At 57.1% G+C, this 8,160-nt stretch overlaps 2 non-coding genes across 2 annotated transcripts; both read right to left on the bottom strand.

Moving 5' to 3' along the window:
- Nucleotides 1–829: 829 nt before the first annotated feature.
- On the bottom strand, nucleotides 830–983 carry LOC122817395. Its single transcript, XR_006367235.1, has one exon. It is a non-coding gene; the product is annotated as a 5.8S ribosomal RNA (ribosomal RNA).
- A 6,670-nt stretch (nucleotides 984–7,653) lies between these two features.
- LOC122817398 lies at nucleotides 7,654–7,806 on the bottom strand. Its single transcript, XR_006367237.1, has one exon. It is a non-coding gene; the product is annotated as a 5.8S ribosomal RNA (ribosomal RNA).
- Between the last annotated feature and the right edge of the window lie 354 nt (nucleotides 7,807–8,160).

Raw genomic sequence — 8,160 nt, 5'->3', positions numbered from 1 at the left:
TCACGCCCTCTTGAACTCTCTCTTCAAAGTTCTTTTCAAATTTCCCTTACGGTACTTGTCGCTATTGGTCTCGTGATGATGTTTAGCCTTAGATGGAGTTTACCACCTGCTTTTGGGTGCATTCACAAACAACCCGACTCTGGGAAGACCTGATCCCGATGCGCCGGGGGCAGCCACCAGCCTCACACCGTCCGCTAGCTAAGCCTCGATGACAAGGACTTGGGCCCCCTGGGCGGCGCCAGGGAGGCGGACTTCCGTATGCCACATTTCCCTGTGCCCATTGCCCAGAAGGGGATTCGGCGCTGGGCTCTTCCCTCTTCACTCACCATTACTGAGGGGATTCTGGTTAGTTTCTTTTCCTCCGCTTAGTAATATTCTTAAATTTGGCTGGTCGCCACATCTGATCTGAGGTCTCATTCTGAGCAAGGTTGAGGGGGGGCGGTGGTATGGTGCGGGCCTCGGGGGGATGGACTAGCCGTCCTCCCCCCTGTGAACCCCAGCACGCCCACTCCCCGCTGCCGGACTTCGGGCAGGAGAGGAGGACAGCCAACACAGCCCTGGCACACGGGAACCAGGCAGGCGGTTGTCGGGCTACACCCCAGGAGGGCAGCCCTGTGGTAGTACCACCGCCAGCATCTGGGGGGGCAGGCCAGACACACACCTGCTCCCTCCCATCCTCAGACGGGCTTCCCGGCTTGGAACAGCGGGGGACTATTCTCCTCCATCTGCATCCTCCCGGGTGGACAGGGGGCCCACAGCAGGCTCCCTCAACTCCCTGGTTACACCCTCAATTGGGATCAGACACCCCCGGGAGCAATGGAAGACACGACGACCCTCAGACAGGCATAGCCTTGGGAGTAACCCGGGGCCACAAAGTGCGTTCGAAGTGTCGATTATCAATGTGTCCTGCAATTCACATTAGTTCTCACAGCTAGCTGTGCTCTTTATCGACGGATGAGCCAAGTGATCCACCACTCAGAGTCGTACAGTTCTCATTCACCAGGGCACCACTGCCCACGTGGCATTGCATCTCAAGATGAGCATGCAAGGTTTGACAGGCACCGTCGTGGGCACCCAGACCGGGGTTACTGGCCCCACACTGCAAGACAGCAAGGAGTCCTGCAGTGACTGGCCCGTGGCCACACCACCGACCTTCCAGAGCTTTGAACCGACACCCCGCATGGAGTGGGGCATCCTCCACAGGTACCCACGACCGACATCGAGGGAGGAGGACTCCAGTGTGCCATCCACAGGGATGGCCCCTGCACAGACAGAGAGCAGGCCACCACCCCCCAGCCAGGATGGCACCCTCCCCCTCCTCCTACCACGTGGGGAGCTAGCCAACTCGGGGGCATGCAGTGGACTGCACCATTGGGCCAGGTGCACCCTCCACGACCATCCCTTCATGGCAGCAGAGGAGCACCCACACCTCCCACCACATGGATGGACCCCTTCCTCCCGCTACCAGGAGGCAAGGGGGCACAGACACCACCCCCTCCTCTTGCTCCATCCCCTCACTCTCTCCCCCCAAGAGCCACAGGCTCAGTCCCGCTGGTCTCCACCAGGGCACACAGAGAGATAGGAGTCAGAGAGAGACAGAGAGAGAGAGACATAGAGGGTCAGGGTGGTGGAGCGATTAGAGGCCCTGGTACACAGGGATAGCACCATCCCAGGACCCTTGGTGTTAATGATCCTTCCACAGGTTCACCTACAGAAACCTTGTTACGACTTTTACTTCCTCTGGATAGTCAAGTTTGATCATCTTTTCGGCACGCCACTGGGGCCATGACTGACTCCAGCAGGGCTAATCCAAGGACCTCGCTAAACCATCCAATCGGTTGTAGTGATGGGTGGTGTGTATAAAGGGCAGGGACTTAATCAACGTGAGATTATGACCCACACTTACTGGGAATTTCTTGTTCATGGGGAATAATTGCAATCTCCAGTCCCTATCGCAGGTGGGGTTCAGCGGATTACCCAGACCTGTCGTCCAAGGGTAGACACATGTTGATCCATTCAGTGTAGCATGCGTGCAGACCCGGACATCTAAGGGCATCACAGACCTGTTATTGCTCAATCTTGTGTGGCTGAAAACCGCTTGTCCCTCTAAGAAGTTGGAGACGACTGCACTTGGCTGCATAACTAGTTAGCATGGCGGAGTCTCATTCGTTATAGGAATTAACCAGACAAATTGCTCCACCAACTAAGAATGGCCATGCACCACCACCCACAGAATCGAGAAAGAGCTATCAATCTGTCAATCCTTTCTGTGTCCAGGCCGGGTGAGGTTTCCTGTGTTGAGTCAAATTAAGCCGCAAGCTCCACTCCTAGTGCTGCCCTTCTGTCAATTCCTTTAAGTTTCAGCTTTGCAACCATAGAAAGACTTTGGTTTCCAGGAAGCTCCCCAGTGGGTCATGGGAATAATGCTTCCGGATCACTAGTCGGTATCATTTATGGTCAGAACTACAACGGTATCTGATCGCCTTTGAACCTCCGACTTTTGTTCTTGATTAATGAAAACATTCTTGGCAAATGCTTTCACTTTTGTTTGTCTTGCGCCGGTCCAAGAATTTCACCTCTAGCGGCACAATATGAATGCCCCTGGCCATCCCTCTTAATCATGGCCCCAGTTCTGAAAACCAACAAAATAGAACTGGAGTCCTATTCCATTATTCCTAGCTGAACTATTCAGGTGACCAGCCTGCTTTGAACACTCTAATTTTTTCAAAGTAAATGCTTCAGACCCCCAGGACACTCAGTTAAGAGCATCGAGGGAGCAACAAAAGGCAGGGGCTGGGACAGACGGTAGCACACCTCGTGGCGGACCACCAGCCTGATCCCAAGATCCAACTACAAGCTTTTTAACTGCAGCAACTTTAATATATGCTATTGGAGCTGGAATTACCACAGCTGCTGGCACCAGACTTGCCCTCCAATAGATCCTTGTTAAAGGATTTAAAGTGTACTCATTCCAATTACAGGGCCTCGAAAGAGTCCTGTATTGTTATTTTCCGTCACTACCTCCCCGAGTCGGCAGTGGGTAATTTGCGTGCCTGCTGCCTTCTTTCGATGTGGTAGCCATTTCTCAGGCTCCCTCTCTGGAATCGAACCCTGATTCCCGTTACCCATGGTCACAATGGTAGGCACAGATAGTACCATCGAAAGTTGATAGGGCAGACATTCGAATGTTGCGTCGCCACCATGTGGGCACGTGATCAGCCTGAGTTTATCTAGAGTCACCAAAGCTGCCGGACTGAGACCCAGACTGGTTTTGGTCTGATAAATGCACGCATCCCCAGAGGTCTACGCTCGTTAGCATGTATTAGCTCTAGAATTACCACAGTTATCCAAGTAAAGGTGAAGTGATCAAAGGAACCATAACTGATTTAATGAGCCATTTGCAGTTTCACTGGTGTACGTGTGTACCAAGACTTGCATGGCTTAATCTTTGAGACAAGCATATGCTACTGGCAGGATTAACCAGATAGGAGCACCTCGGTGGTTGGGCAGAGAGGAGGGGCCAGAGCCCACACCTCTGCCAACAGGAGTGGTCCCTCTCCCCGTGGAGGGGGGTACCCAGGGTGCTGGTCGTGGACTGGCAACCGTGACCCCGGAGGGCCACAGGCCACCACAGTGTGAATCAGCACTCATAGCCAGAGAAAACTGGGAGAGAGCTCCCACACATGCTTCAGCCACACACAGATGCCGGGGGACTGCAGCCATGTCACAGGACTCCTTAGCCTCATCCCGGGCTCATCGCTCTCACCTAAACATCTGCCCTGAGGGGCATGGAGCACTCCACACCCGCACCTCGCTCCTGGGGTGGAGAAGCTCAACCCATAAGCTGTGACTAACAGAGCCATGCCACAGGGGCCCTCCACCAGTGGGAATCAGTCATCCCGATCGATCGATGGGCAGTGGGTAAGTGCAATTCAATCCCACACAGACACCTGGCAGGACATCACCCAGGGCTGGGACATGGATTCTGACAGGACACCCCGTCTTCCCTTTCCCTGGGCTGGGACTCAGACTGGGGCACTCACACTCACACATTTTGATGGGATGCCCCATCATCCTTCAGCCCCCAAAGGCTGCCAAATCATGCCAGATCATGCGTGCCCACCAGCCCTTCCAGGGGATGTACATGCAGGGTACGATTGGCCCCACGGAACTCCCCTCAGCCACAGAGGGGCATATCCACTCTCATACAGACTTCAGGCTGGGAGGAAGAGGCCTGTGAAGGTATCTCAACCCCACACAGACACCTGGCAGGACATTCTTCCCCAGGGCTGGGACCCGTACTCACAATCTGATGAGACAGCCCATCATCCCTTAGCTCCTGGAGGCTGCCAAATCATGTCAGATCACGCGTGCCCACCAGGCAATCAGGGGAGCAAACCTGCAGGGTGCGACCGGTCCCGCTGAACTCACATCAGCCACTGAGGGGAAGATCCGCTTTCATACAGACTTCCAGCTGGGAGGAAGAGGCCCGTGAGAGCACCTTGACCCCATGCAGATAACTGGAAGAAAATTCTTCCCTGGGGCTGAGACCCAGACTCACACTCTGAGACACCCAGTCATCCCTTAACTCCTGGAGGCTGCCAAATCATGCCGGATCACGTGTGCCTGCCAGGTGATCAGGTGAGCAAGCCTGCAGGGTGTGACCAGCCCCACGGAACTCCCCTCAGCCACTGAGGGGCAGATCCACTCTCACATGGACTTCCAGCCAGGAGGAGGCCTGTGAGGGCACCTCGACCCCACGCAGACACCTAGCAGAACATTCTCCTCTGGGGCTGAGACCTGGACTCACACTCTGAGACACCCAGTCATCCCTTAACTCCTGGAGGCTGCCAAATCGTGCCAGATCACACATGCCCACCAGGTGATCAGGGGAACAAACCTCCAGGGTGCAACCACCCCAGCAGAACTCCCCTCTGGACTTCCACCGGGAAGGACTCCCCCCTCCGGGCTTCCCACTTCTACACGGGCAGGAGTGCTCTTTTCCTGGGTTGCATATCTCCTGGAGGCTGCCAAGCCATGCCATGTCCCCATGCCCTCGGAGCCTCTGCAGGGGACCCCCCTCCAATCCTGGCTGCCCTTGCAGAACTCCCCCCAGCCACCGAGGGGCAGGTACGCTGTCATCGGGACTTCTGAGCCCCCTTCCTTTCCGGTCCGGCACACCACGGTCCCCGTCTTCTCCAGATCTCCTGGAGGCCGCCTGGCCGGGCCATGTCCCCGTGTCCTTGGAGCATCTCATGGGATCTCCCTCCGATCCAGGCCACCCTTGTGGAACTCCACCTGGCCACAGAGGGGCAGGCATGCTCTCATTGGGACTTCGACATCCCTCTCCTTTCCAGTTCAGAGCCATTCTGGGGACTTTGTGACATTTCAGGAACACCGTCGGGTACCGGGTGATATCGGGCACCTTCCCCCTGCCTGGCAGGAGCACTCCTTGCCCCGCAGCCTTGCACCAGACTCTCCCTTGAGGACTTCTGTCGTGAGGGGCTCTGCCAGACCCCATTCAACCAGGCAGGAGCACTCCTGGTCCCACTGCCTTCTGTCAGATGCTCCTTGAGGACTTCCGTCCCACTGGGGGCATGATCCAGACCCTCTCACACAGGAGGGAGTTCTTCCTGCCCAGCCGCCTTCTGCCCCTCTCTCTCCTTTCTGGACTTCCACCGGGATGGACTCCCCTGTCCGGGCTTCCACTTCTACCTGGGCGGGAGCGCTCTTTTCCCAGGTTGCATATCTCCTGGAGGCTGCCAAGCTGTGCCATGTCCCAGTGCCCTCGGAGCCTCTCAGGGGGACCTCCCTTCGATTCAGGCCACCCTTGTGGAACTCCACCCAGCCACAGAGGGGCAGGCACACTCTCATCGGGATTTCCGAGCCCCCCTCCTTTCTGGTCCAGAGCACCATGGTTCCAGTTTTGCCCAGAGATTGTTTCATCCCCAAGGCCTCTAATCATTCGCTTTACCAGATAAAACTGCGTCCGCCAAATGCCAGTAATCCTGAGGGAAACTTCGGAGGGAACCAGCTACTAGATGTTTCGATTACTCTTTCGCCCCTATACCCAGGTTGGATGATTGATTTGCACATCAGGACCACTACGAACCTCCACCAGAGTTTCCTCTGGCTTCGCCCTGCCCAGGCATAGTTCACCATCTTTCCGGTCCCACCAGATGTGCTCATTCTCCACTTCCCCAACAGGACGAGTGAGACAGGCCGGCATTGTGCCCCCCGCGTGGGTCAGGGGGATCCCACCTCAGCCGGTGCATGCCAGCTCTCACTTTCATTGTGCCGTGGGGTCTCCTGCCCACCCTTGGACTCACACACCTGTTAGACTCCTTGGTCCGTGTTTCAAGACAGGACGGGCAGGTCACCGATGTTGCCACGGACCCTGGGCACCCGAGTTGAACCCATTGTCCAGGCAGTGGAATGTGGTCGGGCCACACTGAATGCAGTAAGGCCCAGTCGACAGTCTCTCCAGGAGCCGGGGGCCCCCAGCCATGCCACGAGGATGGGGCAGGGTGCAGCAGCAGTCATCTCCCACATTCCCGGGGCACAGTGAGGGCTAATGCCATGGGCTGTAACACTCCCCTCAGGGTAGGGGAGCCACCTTCCATGTGGCCTTCCCTGCCGACCTGGAGCTGGTCGCGGTGCACTGCATTGGAGGAAGTGTGCCCGACGGTGGCATGCACACCTGGGGATGGTCCCTCACCCCCCCAAAGGGGGATCTGTCTTGCGTGGGTGGCCGATGCGGCCGCCAGGTTGAATCCTCTGGGCGGCCCGGACGGACACCACCTGTTTACATCTGAAAGGTTTCACACCCTCCTGAACTCTCTCTTCAAAGTTCTTTTCAACTTTCCCTTATGATACTTGTCTGGTATCGGTCTTGTGCCGGTGTTTAGCCTTAGATGGAGTTTACCACCCACTTTGGGCTGCATTTACAAACAACCTGACTCTGGGAAGACCTGATCCCGATGCACTGGGGGCCGCCACTGGCCTCACACTGTCCGCGGGCTAAGCCTCGATCACAAGGACTTGGGCCCCCCTGGGCAGTGCCAAGGAGATTGACTTCCATACGCCACATTTCCCTACACCCAACCCTTGGGCGGGGATTCGGTGCTGGGCTTTTCCCTCTTAACTCACCATTACTGAGGGAATCCTGGTTAGTTTCTTTTCCCCCGCTTAGTAATATGCTTACATTCAGCGGGTTGCCACGTCTGATCTGAGGTTGCGTTTCGAGCGAGGATGCGGTGGGCCGGCGGTACGGTGGGGGCCTCGGGGGGGACGGATGGACTGGCCGCCCTCCCCTGGGAACCTCCACGCACCCGGTCCCTGCTGCCGGACTCCGGGCAGCAGAGGACAGCAAACACAGCCCCACCACATGGTAACCAGGCAGGCGGGTGTCAGTCTCCACCCCAGGAGGGCAGCCTGGTGGTGGTACCACTGACAGCCTCCAGGGGGGCAGGCCAGACACACACCTGCTCCCTTCCTTCCTCAGATGGGCTTCCCGGCTCGGAGCAGCAGGGGACTCTTCTCCTCCATCTGCATCTCTCCCTGGGGGGACAGGGGGCCTATAGTAGGCTCCCTTGACTCACTGGCCACACCCTCAATGGGGTCAGATACCCCTGGGGGTGATGGAAGGCATGACAACCCCCAGACAGGTGTAGCCCCGGAGTAACCCGGGGCTGCAAAGTGCGCTCCAAGTGTCGATGATCAATGTGTCCTGCAACTGACATTAGTTCTCACAGCTAGCTGCATTCTTCATCGACACACAAGCTGAGTGATCCACCGCTCAGAGTCATACAGTTCTCATTCGCCGGGGCACCACTGCCCACGTGGCATTGCACCTCAAGATGAGCATGCGAGGTTTCAAATGCGTCGTCATGGGCACCCAGACCAGGGTTACTGGCCCCACACTGCAAGACAGCAAGGACCCTTGCAGTGGCCAGCAAGCAACCACACCACCGACCTTCTGGGTCTTTGAACCGACACCCCACATGGAGTGGGGCATCCTCCACAGGTACACAAGGCTGACATCGAGGGAAGGGGACTCTGGTGTGCCACCCCCAGGGATGGCCCCCACACAGACAGAGGGCAGGCCACCGCCCCTCTGCTGGGATGGCACCCTCTCTCTCCTCCTACCACACAGGGTGC

The sequence above is a fragment of the Protopterus annectens genome, chromosome 12.part0 (assembly GCF_019279795.1).
Source record: "Protopterus annectens isolate FY-2018-M chromosome 12.part0, PAN1.0, whole genome shotgun sequence".
Lineage (NCBI taxonomy): Eukaryota > Metazoa > Chordata > Ceratodontiformes > Protopteridae > Protopterus > Protopterus annectens.
The sequence above is the reverse complement of the archived record's forward strand: the minus strand, read 5'-3'. Positions and strand labels throughout refer to the sequence as shown.